The sequence below is a fragment of the Hipposideros armiger genome, unplaced genomic scaffold, assembly GCF_001890085.2.
Source record: "Hipposideros armiger isolate ML-2016 unplaced genomic scaffold, ASM189008v1 scaffold_388, whole genome shotgun sequence".
NCBI classification, from domain to species: domain Eukaryota; kingdom Metazoa; phylum Chordata; class Mammalia; order Chiroptera; family Hipposideridae; genus Hipposideros; species Hipposideros armiger.
In genome coordinates this window covers 1,295,892-1,302,373 of record NW_017731738.1, presented here as the reverse complement: position 1 = coordinate 1,302,373, position 6,482 = coordinate 1,295,892, and positions in this window count along the sequence as shown.

Here is a 6,482-nt window from a genome sequence, read left to right as displayed (position 1 = left end):
AGTGTCACTGGCCCTCATATGTGGGATCCGAACCGGGGCCCTCTGGCATCCCAAGCGAGTTCTTAACCATCGCGCCACTCGGCCGGCCCGGATTGAAGTATTTTATGCTGGTGTTAGGGCCTTTTAAAAAATAGAAAAATTTGACAAGGGAAGAAAATGCCCCAGACAAGGGAAGTTGTGTGTGCAGAAGCACAAAAGCAAGAAAACACAAATCTCCTGGGAGAAAGGCATGTTGGGTGGAGCACAGAAGATGGTGTGTGGCAAGAAAGAAAGTGCAAGTAAGCAGGGAGCCCATTGTGAAGGACCTTGTGTACCAGGCTAAAGTTGAAAGGGGTGCTAACCAGGAAAAGGAAAACATGCATTTCAGAAAAGGCCCAAGCAGCCACTCTGTCAGCATACAAGTGTCTCAGGCCTGCCCAGAAACCAGGTCTGTGTAGCTGATCCCTGCCTGGTACATAGTAGGAGCACAATAAACTTTCTTTTTTAAGTGTGTGTGTGTGTGTGTGTGTGTGTGTGTGTGTGTGTGTGTGTGTGTGTGAAAACTCAGCTTAATTTTGAGTTTGAATTCCCATGCTGCAAAAGGAGCAAAAAGTTAATCTTAGTCTTTTGGAGTCCACTCCACAATTCTCCCCCAGCTCATTAAGATGATGGAGGTAGACATCTGACCTTTGGTCATCAGCCCATGCCAGTGGCCACCACTATTTCTCTTATTCCTGACAGCCAAGACCCTTCTGGCCTGGAAGCACTCTTGCCCTCTGTGTGACATCTAAGCACATGGGAATCAGGCTGTCCCTTCCTTGAGATAAAGAAATCCCCAAGCTTCAGCTTTGCCTCATGGGGCTCTGTCCAGAAAGCAGGGCTTGCTCTTCCATATACCACCAAGATCTCTATTCCCATTATTTTCCCAGCCACAGAGAAACCTCTTCTTTGTTTGAGGGATTTGGGGAAGCCCCTCTCTCTCATAGAGATCTTGTCTATTCTTGGAGTTTCCTTTATTTATGGAAAGGCACACATTTTGGATACCAAAGCAAGAAAGCCTCCTTTGATTTTTCTTACATCTCTATCACACCCCTTCCCTGCAGACGTAGACAAACAAAAAAGGCAGTGCCTTGAAAGAAAGAGGGGGTGAAGGGGCTGAGTTGAGGGGAGAGTTGTAAACTACATGGAGAAAGGAATATTGTTAAACAATTCAAAAAAGTGTATTCCACCACACCACAACAACTCAGTACATTTTAATGACATATGAATGAATGAGCATCCACACCTGAGAGCCATGACCATCAGAAGGAAAGGTCATCTGGAGGGTCATCTTCCATGGTAAGTGGAGCCCACAGACCAACCAACCTCCTTGGGTACAAACAAATCTTGAAACAGCTTCAACAATCAGTTCAGAAGTGATCCATGCCAACCAGGATTCCCCAAATCCTTGAAGTTAGGCGGGAGCATGGAAGGTCCAACCTGTTTACTCTAAGTATTTCTAGATGAAGGCAAGGCAGCAGGTCCAAGGTCAGGAAGGTTCAGGCCAGTACATTGGGTCCAGATGGGCTGCTGATCAGGCAACTTTGGGCCTGACTGCTTGGCCTCTGTTTTGTACTCTGTCCTCTCATCTCCTGCAATAGCTATTACAGACCCCTCCTTGCCAAGAGTTCATTACAGCAAAAGTTCTTTGTCTCTGCCTCCCCCATAGCAGGGCTGGCAGAGAATGCTGGAATGTGTGTAGAACTGAACTGAAGGAAAAAGAGGAGGGATCAGCCTAAGAAACAGCCATGGCACCAGTAAGAAGGCTTGCTGACAGTTCTCTGAAACCTCCCACCCTATAGCTGTGTTATCACTGGGCCCTTGACAAAGGCATGCAGAGCCTTCAGGGGATCCCAGTGAGTTCACACACTTTCCAACCCCAAGGCCAGAGGGCCTGCACTGAGGCCTGGAATTTTCGGAATCAGGGCCCGCATGCTAAGGCTCTCCCTTGAACAAACTTGTACCAAGGCCTTGCTATATGTACAGCGACCAAGATGAAAATGATACCACTCACTCATTAATCCACCCAACAAATACCGTGGGTGCCAAAAGATGTATCCACATGACTTGTATTCATCTTTTGTGACTGGTGTATATTGAGTATTACAAGTTTAATACAGTTTTTTTCTTTCTTAAAATGTGTATACATTTTTTTTGGCACCCTCTGTATTTACTGGGCTCCGAAAAGTCCAAAGCTTACAGTCTAGTGGGCAAGACAGAGAACAAACACGTAAACAAATAGGGGATTTTATTTCAGACCTTGACACTTGCTGACTAAGAAAACTAAGTAGGGACAGGGGTAGGGAGTGATGTGGGGAAAGAGTTGTTATTGTAGTTAGGGTGGTCTGGAAAAGCCCCTTGGAGGAGGTATCAAGAGAGCAGAGGTTTGAAGGGGGGAAAATAGAGAGCCTGTGAAAATGAGCAAAGGCCATATTATTCCACACAGAGGGAAACACAGAGACACATTCTGAGCAGGACCAAGCTTGATATGTTCAAAGGACTGTGTGGCTGGAGGGAAGGGAGTGAGAACAGAGGAGCTGGCAGTTAGGCAGAGAGGTAGGAGCCACCAGACTTCATAGGGCCCTGCAGCTTATGGAAGCACTGCAGATTTCATTCCAAGTGTGACATTAAGTCACACTTGGGGAATGACATGACCTGGTTTCCCTTTTTAAAAGACCAGAAGGTAGCTGTGTGGAGAATCAACTGGAAAAGAGAAGAGTTTAAGCAGTAAGACCAGTCAAGAAAGCTATTGCTATCCAAGTGAATGATGGTGGCTTGGATTTGAGTGACAGCAGTGGATGGTGAAAAGTTGTTGGGAAGCTGGATATATTTTCAAGGAAGAGCCCATAGAACTTGCTGATGGATTGGATCCTGGGGAGTGAGGAAAAGAGAAGTCAAGGATAACGCCAAGGTTTTTGAGCTGAGCAACTGGGTAAATGGTGATGCCCTCAACTGAGATGTTTGTATATAGGAGTGGGGGTGGGAGGAGGTCTGGGGTCAAGAATTTTCCCTGAGGCTTATTAATTTCACAATGGCAAGTAGGCAGCTAGATATCTGATTCCAGAACTCTGGAGATGCTTTGAGACCAGAGACAGACTGAGTCATCATCCGTGTAGAAGTGGTATTAGAAGTCCAGGATTAGATGAAATGAAGAGTAAGAGAGTAGAGATGGAGAAGAGGTTTGTGAATTGGACACCAGGACATGCCACCATGATGTGGTCAGTAAGAGAAGGAGTGGCTGAGAAAGTATTGTAGAAGGACAACCACATAGTGACAGGGAAGCCTGGGGAGGAAGTGCTTCCAAGAAGTGCATCAAAAGCTGCTAGGAGGGCAGAGGATATGAAGAGGCATTTCTCTAAAAAGGACATACAAATGGCCTACAGGCATATGAAAAAATGTTCAACCTCACTNATCTTTCAGTGAGCTTCATAATTCCTCGTTCATAGAAGGACCTGTCTTTATTTGTGAAAAACTGAACAAGGTGCTGATTTACAGCCTCATCTGAATTAAACGTTATACCACGCAAGTTTTCAAGAGAGCGAAACAAGTGGAAGTCTGACGGCACAAGGTCAGGCGAGTATGGTGGGTGTGGCAACACATCCTATCCAAGCTCCAATAATTTTTGATGAGTGATCAAACTTGTGTGTGGTCTCGTGTTGTCACGATGGAACACAACTCCTTTACAGTTAACAAGCTCTGGACATTTCTGGATGATGGATTCGTTCAAACTGTCCAATTGCCAACAGTACACATTCAAATTGGTTGTTTGGTTCCTTGGTAGGAGCTTGAAAAACACCGACACCTTTAAATTCGCACCACACTGAGAGCATAACCTTCCTCTGATGAATGCTTTCGATGTCATTTGAGGTGAATCATCACACCGGGACCAAGACCATTTGCACACTACATTGTTGTAAACAATCCACTTCTCATCACCAGTTATCAGACACTTCAAAAAAGGATCATTTTCCTCACGTTTAATGAGCATATTGCAGATGCTTATACATGCCATCAAATGAACTTTGACTTAATGCAGAACCCAAATATCCAGCTTGCTTACGTATCCCAGCTTCTTCAGGTGGTCGTGAATGCTTGAATGATGGATGCACAATGTTTCTGCAATCTCTCGGGTCGTGTAATGTGGGTTTGGCTCGATCAATGCCTTTATTTTGTCATCATCAACCTCGATGGGCCTCCCTGACCAAGGAGCGTTGCTGAGATCAAAATCACCAGCACGGAATTCCATGAACCATCGTTGGCATTGACATTCTTATAGAGCATTGTCACCGTAAACTTTATGCAACTTTTCACAAGCTTGACACGCATTCTTCCCTTTATGGAAGTAAAACAGTAAAATATGGCAAAAATGCACAGTTTGATCTTCCATCTTCAACTTGTTGTAAAACCTCCAAAACTCAACCAAATCGCTCAATTTTTTTAGAGTGAAGCTAGAACTGTCAGCTGTCAAATGACATAGCAATAACATAGATGCAAATGACTAGTACTTCCAAAAATGAACTAGTGACATCTGTTGCAAACATGCATCATGACTTCTCCAACAACCCAAAATAAGTAAGGAGGAAAAAGAGGGAAAATAAGCAAGTGTTTAAAAAGTTTGTGTATTTTTGTTTATATATATTTTTAATGGATGATGCTGAGTATCAAATCATTGCTGTATTTCCCATCTACTGGATATCTTTAAAGAAAGGATGTTACAGAGTTACGTTAAAATGTTTATCATAATCCAGCTTTAAAAATATTTATTTCCAGGGCCAACCAAGTGGCGCATTGGTTAAGAGTTGGCTTGGGACGCCAGCTCTGAGAAGCAGGACCCCGATTCAGATCCCACATGGGCCAGGGACGCTGCACCCTCTACAGTTAAGATGGTGAACAACAGCTCGACCTGGAGCAGGGCTGCCATGAGTCGCCAGCGATGGCATAGGCTGCAGTGGAGCTACAGTGGGCTGCCAGAAGCTACCGTGAGTGGCTGGCAGCCAGCATGAGCTGCCAAGAGCTGCCAAGAGTGGCTGTCCAGTGGCCGGCAACCCATCTGCCTCACCCAGGAAGAGCGCAATGATAATACCAACATGGACCAGTGAAGCGATATCTCCACAACTAGACTAAAGAACAAAAGGACAGCAACTTGTCTGTTCCCCTTCCCCAATTCACCAATAAAATCTTTAAAACAAAAAAATATATATATATATATATATATATATATATATATATATATATATATATATATATATATAATTTGCAGGGGGCCAGCGGGTGGCTCAACTGGTTAGAGTGTGAGCTCTGAACAACAGGGTCACTGATTCAATTCCCACATGGGCCAGTGAGCTGCGCCTGAGCTGAGCTGCCACTAAGCTGCCAAAAGGCACCAGAAGGCTCAGCTGGTGAGAGCACGTGCTCTTAACAAGGTGGCCGGTTTGACTCCTGCATGAGATGGTGGGCTGCATCCCCATCTCCGCAACTAGATGAAAGCAGCAACTGGACTTGGAGCTGAGCTGTGCCCTCCACAACTAAGATTGAAGGACAACAACTAGACTTGGAGCTGATGGATCCTAGAAATACACAATGTTCCCTTCCCCAATTCCCCAACACTGTTGCCTTCCCCAGTAAAAATCTTTTAAATATATATATATTTATAACTATATATATACATATTTACAATAATCCAAAATTACGTCCTTTGTGATCATTCAAAATTATGATGAGAAACTTTAGATATCTGCTTAAAGTTTTTCAAATATATTTTGAGTGTACATATTCAAAAGAGTTTAAATATTACTGAATTAAGGAGAGTAATTATGCCGCAAGAGAAAATAGTCCCTTGCGAGGAGTCAGGGCTCTGTGGGCCTATTTTCTCCTATGGACAATAAGAAGGTTGGATTATGATTCTGCTGATCTCTTTTTCATGAGTCACTAACTGGGTGGGTCAGGCCATTTGGGATGTAACATCTCTACCAATAATAACACCATTAGCAGCAATAATAGAAAAGACCCATTACACTTTTTTGAATGATTAATGTGCACTTACATGCATCATCTCTAGAACCAAATGTCCGCCCCTCTCATACAGGGTAATTTGCGCTATTCATTCTTTCATCAGTCACCAGTGTCTACCCTATTCCAGACCCTGTTCAGGGCAATGCCAGAGAAAGGAAGAAAAGAAATGTGGCTTTTGCCCAAGACAGAAGAGCAAGATCCATAAACAACCAGCTCTAATAAAGGACCAAACAGAAATACTAAATACAAGAGTATGCAGCCATCCTGGTTAAGAGCTCCAAGAGGTAGCAATTATTTCTGACCAGAGGATTGAAGTATTTTTTTTTAAGATTTTTATTGGGGAATTGGGGGAAGGGGAACAGACAAGTTGCTGTCGTCTTGTTCTTCAATCTAGTTGTGGAGGATGTTGCTTCACTGGCCCAAGTTGGCACCATCATTGCGCTCTTCCCGGG